General features: G+C 46.4%; 1 protein-coding gene across 1 annotated transcript in view; it reads right to left on the reverse strand.

The window, feature by feature from the left end:
- LOC138467595 (potassium/sodium hyperpolarization-activated cyclic nucleotide-gated channel 4-like) overlaps positions 1-15756 on the reverse strand; it is a 2558748-nt gene that overhangs the window by 2348287 nt on the left and 194705 nt on the right. The gene's annotated exons all lie outside the window — the stretch shown is intronic.

Here is a 15756-nt window from a genome sequence, read left to right on the forward strand (position 1 = left end):
CAGAGCCAACCCTGAAATCTATTCAAGGAATAGCATCGGGATCGTGGAACCAATGGACACCTTACCAAAAGAATATCAGGATTATCAAGATGTTTTTCAGAAGGAACATTACCGCCACATAGGCCCTATGACTGTCAGATTGACCTGATACCTGGCGCACATGTTCCTTGTGGTCGAATTTATGCGCTTATGGAAACTGAAAATCTCCACTTGAAGTCCTATCTGGATCAATACCTGGCTAATGGGTTTATCCGCCCGTCAAAGTCACCGGCAGCCTCTCCCTTATTCTTCGTACCCAAGAAGGAAGGAGATTTGAGCACGTGCATCGATTACCGCGCACTTAATCAAATCACAGTAAAAATACGCTACCCTTTGCCCCTTATCCTGGAACTGTTGGACCAAGTTAAGGATGCCTGAATCTACACCAAAATAGACCTCAGAGGAGCATACCAACTTGTACATGTTAACAAAGGGGATGAATGGAAAACCGCATTTCACACCAAGTATGGCCTGTACGAATATCAAGTAATGTCTTTCGGGCTGTGCAACGCTCCCGCAGCGTTACAATACTTCATGAATGATGTATTACGGGAATTAATCGATGTCTGTGCCCTGGTCTATATTGACGACATCCTGGTGTATTCCCCCTTTGAAAGAGATCATGTGGAACATGTTCGCACAGTCCTTGCAAAACTTCACCAGCACAAACTGTATGCTAAACTCAAGAAATGCGCCTTCCATATGACCGGAATTGAGTTTCACGGTTTTGTTCTCTCGCCAAAGGGAGTCAAGATGGATTTACACAAAGTAGATGCCATTCTTAATTGGCTATCACCTTCTTCACTTAAAGGAACCCAAAGCATGCTCGGCTTTGCGCATTTTTATCGCCGATTTATTCCAGATTTCTCACGGATAGTCCACCCAATCACATCGTTACTGAGAAAAAACAACAAAAAATTCCAATGGACTGAAGATGCGGAACCGGCCTTTCAAGAACTCAAGAAAAGATTCACCTGCATACCAATTTTACGACATCCTTGCCCTGATCTCCCCTATGTAGTGGAAACTGATGCTTCCAGCGTAGCTATGGGAGCAGTTCTCTCTCAAAGAGATCCAAAGAACGGCCAATTACACCCTGTGGTCTTTTGATCATGTAAATTCTCACCACCAGAACTAAACTATGCAATTACAGACAAAGAATTCCTGGCAATAAAATCAGGCTTCAAAGCCTGGCGGCAGTATCTATTAGGTGCCAGACATACCAACACAGTAATATATAGAGACAATAGGTGTGCCCCGGTGTGCAAGCGTGAGCAGGGGCAGTAACACGTTTTAAACAAGGAACCAAAAGAGGTACCCACGCTGGTGACAGTCCTAATTTCTGTCAGTTATTTTAGTTGAATCGCCATATTAGTACAAGGTGTATGCTTTCAAAGAAAGTCATAGGAACAGAAACCAAAGAATAAAGTCCTAAGAGTACAAACAATAAATTTATTATTCAAAACACATTTTGTTATTCAAATTACTTCTTACACGAATTTAAGGAAAAATATCAGAAGAAGAAAAAGACATAAAACATAGCATTCATCATGTATACATAAGTACACCAAGAGTGGTATATTCATCAAAGACCAGTTTGGATAGTTTTCAATAACTTAATTAGCTGAAAATATCCTCACAGGAAACAAATTGTTCCTGTGGACTAGGTATTACCAGGGTGTATAAAAAAATTACCCCGGAAGGTAGAAGCGAAATCATTCAATCAACTTGGTTTATATGGTTATCTGCCAACGTGCAGGAGAGATCAAAAACTTGTTCCCGAAGTATTTCCAAACGAGAAGAGAAAAAAACATATGGATAATACGTTTCGGCGTGCCAAAACAGGCATCAGTAGTTGGGGCCTTCCTCAGGGCAGGAATTATGTAGTATGGTAGTTTCTCCCTAAAGGGGGCAGAGAAGAGTGGGACATAGCTGGTACAAACAGTACTCTAAAGGACACATTCAGTGGGATATCAAAATCTGTTGGCTGCTGTCACACAGACACGGATCACTCATCCTGTATGAGCAGGAGGAATCTGTGAAGCTACTATCCCGGTGTATTAGGATTCTTACAGTACTTCTTGGTTCAGCCTAATGGAGTGGACCTGGGCCGGTGTTCCAGCTTACTGTGCAAGGAGTCCAGCAACTGTAGGGGGCAAGCACAAGGGAAAGCAGGCCTCAGGTCTGAGGGGAGAAGTCACGGGATTGGCTAATACACAATCCCTATAAACAAGCATCAGCAAGTAGTATATTAATATATATAGTTGTGCACAAACCAAGCGTCAGAGTGACCGGTGAGTGGGGGCACAGGAGTAGCCAAAGTCGAGAAAGGGAGAGATTAATGGGAAACGTGGGGTAAGGCTGGGAGTCGGCAGACACAAATGCCAAGGTGGATCCAACACCGCAAGCAAAAGGCAGAAGAAGAGTGGATGCTCGTGAGGATAAAAATGGTGCGTGTGAAGCACACCGGTAGCGAGAATAGGAATGGGTGCATAAAATGGCAGGGGGGTTACCTGTAAGCACAGTACCAGACGGTGCTGGGATGAAAAAGGCTTGAATGAAGATGGGGCAGTCCAGGGTGGACTGAAGGCACAGATCAAATCCGCCGGCACAGTTGATGCTGTGAAAAAAACACATGGTCACCCGAAGAGTAAAATTACAGAAAATGGACGACGTGTACATATTAATAATGGTGGAAAAACCACCTGCAGAAGAACAGCAAAAAGCACATAGTCGCCTAATGGAGAAGGTTGCAACAAGGACGACATGTACACAATTGTGATGGTGGAAAAACCACCAAAAGGAAGGCAGCACCAGAGCGTGCCACGAGGGAGGGGGCCCCTAAATAATGTGTTAAAAACATGGGGGGAGGGAGAGCGCATCAGGTCCGCTTACCTGTGCGTTCCCAAGGCAGCGATCGCTCAGCTAAATTGATAAATCTAGCTGGAGCGTGCAGCAAGGAGAAAGTTGCCGCGTCATGGTTGGACGAGCGCCGCAATACAACCTTCGCGCGACGAGCAGCTGAGGCCAATGAAAGCCGGCTTGCAAGTCACGGGAAGGTTATCATGGCAACCAGCCTCCAGGCGGGCTGAGCGGGGGGCTGTATGGCGCAAAACACACAACGCTCACCAGAGTGGAGCGTATCAGGGGCGAGAGAGCCAATGGCGCGTGAGGCGGGGCGCCTGCCTCAAAAGAGTAAACAAAGCCAGAGTGAATGAACGGGCCGTGCTGGTACTGTGGAAACCAGCAGGACAACGTTACAAGGAAGAAACCAAGGGGCAACAAAACCCTCAATAATGGGTAATGAAAGGTCCCGAAGGAGGGGCGTAAGACAAAAAGGTGCCTCGTTAAGTAGCGGAGACCAAAGAGCCCATGCGGGACACAGAACTGATGAAAAGCTAAAGTGGTGAGATCACAGAGAGGTGTCCATGGCCACCAATACTCAAATCAAAAAAGCAAAAAAGGCCAGGCGCACACAGCACTTAGTGCTGGGGGCAGGTCAAAGAGCAGAGAGGAATAGTCTAATTAAGAAGACCGGCTGTGCTGCTGCTGTAATGCTCAGCGGGTCAGGGTACCAAAAACCAAAATCTATCAAGCAGGTCAGGTGGATGATGAAGGCTGGCCTAGCGGACAGGGGGCAGCATTGGAAAAATGCACATGCCAGCTGTACAGGGGCCCAGGGTAGTCATACTGGAGGTATGAATTCCTCATTATGGCCATTACAAAAAGAGTCAAGCCGGTGGATCCATCGGGCTTCATTAGATAGAAGACTCGCGAGGGCATTTGAAGAGTGGACAACTATGTCTACAATCCACCAAATAATGTTGTCAACTGAATGCTGAAATTCTACATAGTGGCTCACAAGTGGTGCACTCATGATCTTACACCGAATTCTGGAGCGATGTTCACAGATTCTGATGTGGGCTGCGCGCATCGTCTGGCCCACGTATCTGAGGCCACAAGGGCACTCAATAACATACACCACTTGCTTGCTTTTGCAGTTCATAAGATTACGAAGGGTCCAAGGTAAGGTATTCCATTAACCTCAAAATACCATCACAGTAATAACAGATCACCAAAACCTTCAATACCTAAAGTCAGCAAAAGCCCAATCGTCACGACAGTTGCGGTGGGCTCTACTCTTCGTAGAATACGATTATATAATAACATACCGACCGGGAGTTCAGAATGGGAAGGCCGATGCCTTGTCTCGTATGGGTATTGAAGAGAAAACCAACAGTACCCAGGACCCTGTTGCCATCATCCCAAGTGATAAACTACTGGGCTTCACCAAAACATTGACTCTGAGTGAACTTCAAGATAAGATTCGAACTTAAATGAACCCCGAGATCGTGCAAAAATGGAATTCCCAAAATGAACATCACACGGTTCTGGATGGATTACCCTACTTCAGGGAACGACTATATGTGCCAAGTAAAGATCTGCAAGAATTGGTCATGTCTGGGTATCACGATTCCCTGATCGAAGGCCATCCCGGAATTGCTAAGACTCTAGCCAAGGTTAAATAGAATTATTGGTGGCCAACCTGGCATAAGGGCATTGCTCGATTCGTTCTATCCTGTGGGATATGTGCACAGAATAAATCACAAAAACAAAAACCAGCTGGCCTCCGACAACAAATGGATATTCCACCGGCTCCCTGGCATACTCTTTCTCTTGATTTTATTACGGACTTACCTCCCTGTCAAGGTTTTAATACCATTCTAGTGGTTGTACACCTGTTCTCTAAAATGGCACATTTCATTCCATTCAAAGGACTTCCTAACGGTACCGGTCTGGCAAAAGCATTTCTTGAACAGATTATAAAACTGCATGGTTTCCCCTCAGTCCTAATCTCAGATTGTGGAAGCCAATTTGTATCCAACTTCTGGAGGAAATGTTGTACCATGGCACAAATCGATGTTCAATTATCCACTAGCCATCACCCCCAAACGGATGGACAAACAGAAAGAACAACCAGACATTAGAACAGTATCTGCGTTGGATGCTGCATCAAGTGGCAGACAATTGGAAAGACTTGTTATGGATATCGGAATACGCATACAATAACTCCATACACACCAGTATGGGACAAAGCCCGTTCTACACAATATACTGAAGACATCCACGTACCTCTGAAGTAGACTCCCCCACAACCTTGGAAATGCCAGCGTTAAAGACTCTACACACAAGCATAACCCAAGCCTTCAAAAGGGCAAATGAACATTTACTGCAAGCCAAAGACAGGCAAAAATAATTCTCAGACCGGCATCGAAAGAAAGCTCCCAATTACCAAGTTGGAGACGAAGTCAGGTTGGCATCAAAACATGTGCCCATAAAAGGTACCCGGACCTTTCGTCCAAGATATCTAGTACCCTACACTATCGAATCGGTGTGAAATCCGGTGGCCGTCAAGTTAGCCTTACCACCAAGCATGCAAATTCATCTGGTGTTCCATGTGTCACTTGTAAAACCTGTACAACCAGGAACCCGAGTCTTAACACCACCAAAACCTGTGCTAGTTGATGGAGAGCCTGAATTTGAAGTTAAAAGCATCCTGGATTCGAAACGTACCAGAGCTAAGCTATACTATTTAGTGGACTGGAAAGGGTACGGGCCTCAAGACAGAACTTGGGAACCAAGTGAACATATTCACGCACCACGTCTGATTAAGAGGTTTCACCTGGAAAACCCCACCAAACCCGGACCGGACAGGAAGGATACCATGAGAGGGGCCTTGTGGGGGAGTGCTGTCATGACCACTGTGAGGGGGCACAAGTTGTGCAAAAAGCAGGCTCCCATCAGAACCCCAAGGGCCTTAAAACCACTGCAAAAGGGCTCCTGCAGCCAGTCCTAGCGCCTATGGCACCAGGCTCATATGTAGGAAGGAAGGGCTGTTCAAACTAAGTCCCATTTATGTACATGGGCCTTTAAATCCAACATGGAAGCACCCACACAGTCTAGTTCTAAGAACCAAGCCATGCGGTCTAGTGTTTTGGGTGTGGCAGGCCTGGAACTACTTTCCCTGGTACTACTTTCCCTGGGCTATACAAACCACACCCTGACTGCAGAACACGGTTTGTGTTATTCTGCAACCAGCAGCGTGACGCTCACCGTGTCCAGCTCCTGGTCTTCAGCATCTTCCTGTAATCCTGCAAGAACAAGAACACGATTATTCTGTTTTATCTGAGAAAACACCATCCAGCACTCAGCATCTCAACTGGGCTGCAATCTGTGGAAACCGAGAGAAGAACAAACATCACTAACCTGTGAGTACTAGGTTAAGGACTTCTGGTCAACCGCTACCACAGCTGCTGTTCGAACATTGCGACCTGCAATAACGAGAAAGGGAAAAACAATATTAGAATGCGCGCTTCCAAAACATTGAATTCCATCAGTCATACCTGAACTCCATCGTGCTACGCCACGCTTCCATCCGGAGCGCCAAAGCAACATCTACAAAGAAAAAGAGACATATTCAGGTTCGCTTTCAATATTAAACAACCGCACAGCGCTGTACTTACCTGAACGGATTCCGGGGCGCCTGTTTTTCATCGCGCTCTCATCCACTCACAGCACCACAGCGGACTGTGAGGAGAAGAAGAAGAAAACACAGGTTAGCTTTAAAAGACAATAAAGGCGCTGCGCGCTTTCTCTTACCTAGAAATGTGCCTCTCCATCCAACACGCCAGCATCAAGACCTTCGCACCTGAAAAGAAGGAGATAAAGACATTAACGAATTCCCACCATACCAGAACAAAGACTTACAATTAACAAACCTACCTGCATACCAGAAGATTCAGCGTCACAGCAGGCATGGGCCCAAGAAAGGCGTACTGCAGCAGTGAAGCAACTCGGGCAACTCGCCAACAAACGTCAAGCGTCCCTGCACAAGAAATGCAGGACGGATAGCTCACCCTACAAATAACTAAGGTGTGAAAAGAATCCAGTGGGAAGGGAATCGATCAGAGGGAGGTGGGAGATTCACCCATTAGAGACAGTTATCAAAAAATCCTCCCTTCTGTAATTGCAGATTCATTATTCAGCATTGGGCAACTACACATCCAGGATTCCAGATCTCAGAGCCTTCCAGACGCCCCCGGGGATATCAGGTGAGCGTAACAGGTACCTCATATGTGTGGGTGCACCTACCCTGGGGCAAAGGGGGGAGCCAAAAACGCAGCTACCCCCAAGGCTTTCCGACAGCTGAATTTGATGAATTTCGTGGAAGGGCACACCATACAGATTAGGCTCTAGGGTGTCCGAGCCAACAAGGAAAACAGGGAACCCTATGGATTTCTGAAAAGAGGACACTCGTCGGAATCTGCAAAGGTCTGACTTGTGCAAATCAGCCCAGAATGTATTACCCAGAAAGCCCGGCAAAGTCCGAAATGTGGCAAAAAAACCCCAATTTCCGCACATTTCACTCGGCTCACCCACTGAAACACGCCGCCAACAACACATGGCCTACCTTCCCGCGTTCCCACAGGGCTCCCGACGAAAACGGTACCTCACATGTGTGGTTGCACCTACCCTGGGGCAAAGGGGAGAGCCAAAAACGCAGCTACCCCCAAGTCTTTTCCCACAGCTGAATTTGATGAATTTCGTGGAAGGGCACACCATACAGATTAGGGCCTAGGGTGTCCGAGCCACCAAGGAAAACAGGGAACCCCATGCATTGCCGGAAAGAGGACACCCGTGGGAATCCGCAGAGGTCTGACTTACGCAAATCGGCCCAGAATTTATTACCCAGAAAGCCCGGCAAAGTCCGAAATGTGGCGAAAAAACCCCAATTTCAGCACATTTCACTCAGCTCACCCACCGAAACACGCCACCAACAACACATGCCCTAGCTTCCTGCATTCCCACAGTTGCCCCGACAAACACGGTATGTCACATGTGTGGGTGCACCTACCTGGGGGCAAATGGGAGAGCCAAAAACGAGGCTAACCCCAAGTTTTTTCCGACAGCAGAATTTGATGAAATTCGTGGAAGGCGCACCATACAGATAAAACAAAACAGGGAACCCCATTCATTTCTGAAAAGAGGACACCCAGGGGAATCCGCAGAGGTCTGACTTGCGCAAATCGGCCCAGAATTTATTACCCAGAAAGCCCGGCAAAGTCCGAAATGTGGTGAAAAAACCCCCAATTTCCGCACATTTCACTCGGCTCACTGACTGAAACACGCCGCCAACAACACGTGGCCTACCTTCACGTGTTCCCACAGGTGTCCCCACGAAAACGGTACCTCAAATGTGTGGGTGCACCTACCTGGGGGCAAAGGGGAGAGCCAAAAACGCAGCTAACCCCAAGACTTTTCTGACAGCAGAATTTTATAAATTTCATGGAAGTGCACACCATACAGATTTGGGCCTAGGGTATCCAAACCATCAAGAAAAACTGGGAACCCCATGCATTTCCGAAAAGAGGACACCCGTGGGAATCTGCTGAGGTCTTACTTGCGCAAATCAGCCCAGAATTTATTACCCAGAAAGCCCACCAAATATCACACTTTGTCAGGGATTCGGGGTAATAAATTCTGGGCCACTTCGCCTAAGTCAGACCTCTATGCATTCCCACGGGTGTCCTCTTTTCAGAAATGCATGGTGTTCCCAGTTTTCCTTGGTGGCTTGGATACCCCAGGCCCAAATCTGTATGGTGTGCACATGAGTCAAAATCCTGCAATCCTGCTGTGCGAAAAGAGTTGGGGTTCTCTGTGTTTTTGGCTTCGCCCTTGCACCCCAGTAGGTGCACCCACACATGTGAGGTACCGTTTTCATTGGGACATATGTGGGAACGCAGGATGGTAGGCCATGTGTTGTTGGCGGCATGTTTCGGTGGGTGACCACAGTAAAATGTACGGAAATTGTGTTTTTTCCCCCAAATTTGGACTTTGCCAAGGGTTCTGGGTAATAAATTCTAGGGTGATTTGCGCAAGTCAGACCTCTGTGGATTCTCACAGGCATCCTCTTTTGGGAAATGCATGGGGTTCCCTGTTTTCCTTATTGGCTTTGCCACACTAGGTCCAAATCTGTAGGTTTTCTCCCCAAACCCATTGGGGGTTGCAAGTGGTGTAGCCTTTTTCCTTCTGCGGCCCGGTAGGTGCAGCCACACGTGAGGTACCGTTTTCATCGGGACACGTGTGGGGACATGGGAAGATAGGCCATGTGTGGTTTGGTGTGAGGCCCCTCCCTGGGCCTCCTACAAACGGCTGTGTGAGGTACACCCCCCCCATCCATTTGGGGCGGGGGAGAGAAGGCCACCAAAAATTGTGGGACAGGCCTCCCAGTGGGTGGGGCAGTAAGGTTTGGGCACCGTGGGGCCAGATTAGCACCCCAATGTGCCCGTCTGCGCCAAGGCAAGTTTGGTAAACAAAGAAAAGAATTGAAAATGGCAGGCTGTACTTTAGGGGAGGCTGAGGTGTAAGACCAGATATTGTATGGAGAAGCCTGGTTTGTTGTCATTAGAGAAACATTGCCCATTTAGGGATCCATTTATCCATCTTTCATTCTGATTAGTGTGATTATATTATCCATTAACCACATATTATGTAGCCATATGAATTTGCTATAGAATGAGGCCTGTTATACTTGTAGAAACATGTAGAAGACATGTTTAGAAAGATATATGTTATGTATTATGTATGCATTGTAGAGACACCACGCATGAGTGTGCACTTAGGGTATGCATTGAGGCTATATTATGGGAATAGCGCTTGGGTTGCGAGAAAGAGTGAATGCTAGGATGCATGAGTCCTATGGCATTCTGAAGCCATCCTGAATGAGATAGAACAGAAGTGCCACTTGGTTCTGCGGAGAGAATGTTTTGAGTTACACTGGAACGAGGAATGCGTAAAAAGTTTGGTTGGCAGACACAGATAACGTGACTCTTGTCCGAGTGGAGAAATGGATAAGGGCTGGCTTATCAGGCCCTGGGTTGTGCTCGCAGACAGAGAAGGTGGGGGCAGGCAGCACTGGAGTGCTTTGCACAGAGACAGAAGAGAGGGATTTCAATGGAGTGAATAGAGGAATATGGAGGGAAATGGATGGGATGGTAACACGTAACACAGATAGCATGGTACAAGATATGATGTACAAATGTCACAATGAGAGAACACGCAGTGACTGAAAAGAACAAGACATGCATCACAGACGTCCAGGCACTGTTCGGATTTAGAAATGCTGACAGAGAAAAACTAGTGAATGCTTAATGTAACCATAGAGATTTATGTACGTCATTGAATACTATAACCCGAGGTGAGGCTTTGGGGAGTTTTTAGATGTAGATGGAGCTGCTCTTTGAGATCAAGGGAGTTTGTGGATGGAGATGACTCTCAGAGAGGGGTTCAGCAAAATCTGATAGCTTTGGGAGTTCGGCAGCATTGGGGAAGCATTTTGATGAGAGCAGAGTTCGAGAGCTTGGCAGAGGGGGACTGGCAGAGAGTTGTCAGGAAGTCCAGACCACTGAGAGGCCAAGGAGAGGCCCTGACTGACTGTCTGGTTGCAGAATGGGAAGCTTGCACATGGCAAGAAGGGGAGTATTGCTGATATGAGGCCAAATTGATCTGAATAAAACATGTGCAATGGGGAATTAGGACAGACACTCACACAGAGCTTTTGGGTTTGGAGAAGGGGAAATCAGACAGGGATTGTCTTAGGGAGAGAGAGAGTGAAGTATGGTGTGGATTGGAGAGGAATGCTGAATGCTGACACTCGCCATATTTATGAATAAACTGGATAAGTTGCTATTAGATTGCTTGCATTAGAAGCCTGTAAGGCTTACATTTATTGCATTGTAGATTTGAACCCAGAGCATAAAAGGTACACATTCCAGTTTTGCATTATAGTAGTGTTTGCATCATGCCTTGCAGTGCATGAATAAATGTATTCTGTATTATAATTGAAACTGACTTGTGTGTTTTTATTTGTGTTCATTGTTATCTCATTTCTTAGTGTTTGGTTATGTTTGTGTGTCCATAGCATAGTAACGTAGGAGTAACACAGTGTATAATCGCCCTGAGATACAAGAGCAAGGTGGGCATAATGATCCACACCGCCGAAGTAGATTTGGAGACTAGCACGTGGTCACCCAAAAGGGGCTAGGCCAAAGGGAATTTTGTTTTAGAACTAACAGAGGAGCACCCTACACCACCGGGGAACTTTGTAATGTGATAGGGGTGTAGCTCTCCACCTCCACCCCAATTGGAGGGGCGGCACATCTCATGTAGCCCTCCCTGGGGGCAGATAAGGGGGAGCTGTCCTGCACTCCTCCCTGGCCTCAGGTGTCCATTCCTAGGAGCAGATATCTGCCCCCAGGGAGGGCTACATGACATGGCACCACTCCATTGTGGATGGGGGGAGGGGGTCACCTACACTTCCCATTAGAAAATTCCCCATCAGTTTGGGGTGCCCCACAGCCCCCCCTAAAATGCGGTCTACCATTTTCACTTTTTTCCTTTGGTAACCCAACTCCCCTTGGTGCAGATGGGCCCTACAGTGTGCCAATCTGGCACCAGGGTGCCCAAACCTTACTGCCCCACCCACTGGGGGGCCTGTCCCACAATTTTTGGTGGCCCTCTACCCACTCAGCCCAAATGGGTGGCGGTGAGGTATACGCACCTCCATTTGGGGTGGAGGAGAGGGCCACCTCGTCCTTGGCAAAGAGGTTAAAGGGATGTTATGGTTACAAGTAAAACCCCAAAACTTCAGAAATTTGCCAGTTATGGTAAGCTAAGCAACCATAACTCACGCCACAACCGTGCAAGGCTAATACTAACACCCAGGACATCAAAGATGACATCACAAATGTCATTGATGACATCACTGATCAGGGGCATAGCCAAGATTGTCCAACAAGTGGGGCCTGAAGCTAATGTAGTTGGGCCCACCACAGTGACATTAACATCTGTAAATGCACGCTGCTGAGTGGGCATTTACAGATTTTTGGTGGACCTTGCCCATTCAGGCCCTACCCGGGCTATGCCTGTCACTGATGACATCACATATCTTGGCTACTTGTTTTTGTTCACTGACATATCTAGGCCAGGTGGTTTTGTTCACGGACAGTCTGAATCTAAAAATTCAAAAGGTGCTATATATATAGACCTTAACCTTGTCATATGTTCTTAAAGTACTTTCCTCTCTTCCCAAATACTCTCCTTCCAGAGCCCTCCGCTCTGCCTCCTCCAACCTAGAACTAATGTTCTAGGCCTTGCAATACTGACTGTCCAGTCCTCCCTCTGTCTCCCCTCCTATCTTGGTTGTGCTTGAAATTCTTATGCATAGGCGCATTGGATGATCAACTACAAAGCAGTCTGAAATGTTGCCAGACCAGAACTGTAGTTCATTGATCAGTATGCTTCTCCCTCTCTCCCCCTCTTTCCCCCTTTTTGTGAAGCACTTACTAGTAGATATGCCTCTGGCCTAGTATGCTAGCTATTGTTGTTAGATAACATAGAATCTTCAAGGCCTAAGAATGACAACTGTATTCCCTTGTTCCCTTCCTGCCTTGAAGCGATTTGAAGCACTTCACTTGTGTATAAGCGCTTTACAAATAAACAATTACAATTACAATTAGGGTTTGGTCTCAGATCATCGTGACATAGATGGGGCAATAGGCAGGACTCAAACACACAATTAATTTGTATACATAAAGATGAACTTCAATGTTATTAACATTTTCTGGTGATGCTGTTTTTTCATTACTTTAGTTTCCCTGTATGTGCCTATGATTTGTATGCATTGTGGGTCTTTATATGTATTGTTTGTAATAGCACACGTGTGTAGTAAATCTTGAATTGTCAGCTATTTATTACATGTTTGACATTACTCAAAAATCTGATAAGGTAGCATTCATTAATTCACTATCCAGAATATATATATATTCTGTTATACGAATAAATCAAGTTTTTTGGGATTGTTTTATGACGAGCTGTAAAGTTGTATTATCTTAATTCAGCTCCAGTGTCTTTGATAGGGGTCTAAATCTTCATCTACACCGACATTCTCATCAATATTGCCCATTCGCCCTGATGACAATCTGCAACATTTGGCGAGATTACCTCTCCTACCCCACATCCTGCATTTAACATACTGCTGTGCATTCTTTGTCCATCGCCAAATGTTGTGCACTACCAGATCTAAAACATCTCCTGGTTTGACAATTCACATCTAAAACATCTCCTGGTTTGACGATTCACATAACAAACACTGCCACCTTCATTCTTGGCAGCTGAAACTCTTCCTCTCCCTTTGTCTCTAGCTCTCTAATTGGTATCCTTCTTCAACCCATAACCCTGGATTGAGGCACCCCTCCCTATATATAGTACATTGTTCACTCTTGAACATTTATCATCCTTATCAATGCACAAGGCTGTGTGCTCTACATCCATGGCAATCTCTGGCAAGTTTGATCATAAGCTAGTCTCTGAGATGTTCCTCCCAACAATGTCCAAATTGGCATTTGTTTGCGAGACCTCTCAAAACCATTACAAATGCCTCAAAGGTCTCTACTCATTTTTGCACCCATTTGGCAAAATGATACCCCGCCAATATCTTGTTCTCCTTCACCTTGAAATGCTATACTGGTCTCAAACATGTTCAATGCTACCCCGTCCACTTGTATCAGCGCTTCCGGCAACCTCTTGAAAATTTCTTGCTCAGCATGTCTCAAACAATGAAAAAGCAAGGCATCTTTTCTTTCCACCAAATAGTTAGGCCCATATTCTGCCAAACACAAACTTTAGGAAATCCTTCTTCCAGTCCTTCCACCTCACAGAAAGCTCACCAGCGTGTGGTAAAAGCAAGACAGGCCCAGATATATTTGCCATCTCTGAACAATGTTATGACAATTTCCAACACAGTGACAATTCAATTAACGACCTTGCAGCTGACCTGTCCTCCCTTACACTCAGTGCCTATTTCGGTGCAGTGAATTTCCGCTAGGGAGGCACTTAAAGCACTGACCTTGCAGCTATCTGCTATCCTGGGATTGCCTCCAATCAGCACCATCGTTGGCAGCTTTGGTCAGTACATGCTGCTCTCCACCCTGCCCAGGGAGTCACATAAATGGACGGATCGCGTCACCTGGCAACGCAACGACCACATTGCACAGCAACCTTGAGACAGCGTCAGAAGAGAGGCGCCCCACATAAATCACACAGAGGAGCACAAGCCCTTAGCTCAAACAAATCGGCATACCTGTAACTCCGACACCTCCTCTTGTATGACCCCCCTAACGACACTGCTCCTGCTCCGCCTGGCAACATCTTGTGTCATGCTATGCAGCATGCAGAATCTGTTTCCCGGCTCTTCAATCAACTGCAGTTGTCAGGAAAGCATGCAAAGCTCCTAGACAGCATAATAAAGGTGAAACAGCCTGGGTGGAAGATGACATCTCTATTAGTTTGGATGAGACACCTGCAGTACGTCCTCTCTCAGCTCTTCTGTCAACTGACAACTTCCATTCTCTCAGCCCTCCAACCATTCTTAAACTGATAACATTGTAATAGGAACTCCCTCACCACAGAGTTGCACCACTAAGTGCATAACAACTATGGCAACATAACAACTATTCAGATTTGCACTTCAAACAGCTATACAACATCTTCTGCTCACAGTGAAGCTCCCTGCTCCATCATGTCAGTCTGTTGCCCTGCTACCATTTCAGTGTCACCCTTTCCTAATCCCAGATCACTCTAAAAGGGCAATTACCGGGTCCGCTAATGTCAGCATGACCCAGTTATTGCCCTTTTCTGGGCTCCGGAAAAAAATCATTACCGGAGGCCCAATGTCTGCTTTTTGCAAAGTACAAAGCATTTGGGACGCCCACTGTTGTGTGGCTGAGACACATTTTTTGTGAACACAGCCGATATCTAGATTTGCATTTTGTTCACATATAAATTAGAATTTCATATTATGAAGTGCACAATTTAGTTAAAATGAGATTAGCATTTTATAAATGCAGGTAAGTGCACGGGACATTTAGAAAAGGGGGTCATCACAAGTTTGGCGGCAACCCTTAAATGCGGCGGTAACGCTATTACCGCCACATATTAGGGTCTGCCAAATCATGGGTTTGGCAGGATTTACCCCCAACTCTGAGCTGGGGGCAATTCCACCACGATTTTGCTGATTTTTGGCGCTATTACCGCACGCTAATACTGCCGGCCGTAGTTGTGCTGAAAATTCCCCATTGGGCCCAATGGAGAATGGGGAACTCCTAAATAGGCCCAATGGGGAATTCCTGAAAGGGCCCAATGGGGACTTACCGTTCTGCCAAACCTGTGATGCAGCGCTAATAGCGCCAGGGGGTTTGGCGGTAATGTTATTACCGCCGGGGATGCCGCCCAACTCGTGATGAGGCATGCTTTGAAACAGAGATGCCAATTTTGATAGTATCACTACTTGTTTGGTATGGCACTGACACAATTGGTATTGCCTAATGATTTTGAAGTGGTGTTAAATCGTCAGAGTGGTGTGGGTTCCTCCATTTTTTACGAGTTTTCCTTTTCTGCACTGAAAGCAACAGTATACCCACAGATTGCCTGTCACGTCCACCAGGGTTCACACTGATGCACAGAACAACCCGCAGCCACTCGCAACCCAACTGAACCTCAATCATTCTCTGGCTCGCACACGAATCCTCAGGCAAAGGCAACAGTTCCCTACCAGTTTGCTTGGTACTTCAGACGTTTATCGACCCTCTCTCCTCTGGC

Source organism: Ambystoma mexicanum, chromosome 4q (assembly GCF_040938575.1).
Source record: "Ambystoma mexicanum isolate Mex_15411 chromosome 4q, UKY_AmexF1_1, whole genome shotgun sequence".
NCBI lineage: Eukaryota > Metazoa > Chordata > Amphibia > Caudata > Ambystomatidae > Ambystoma > Ambystoma mexicanum.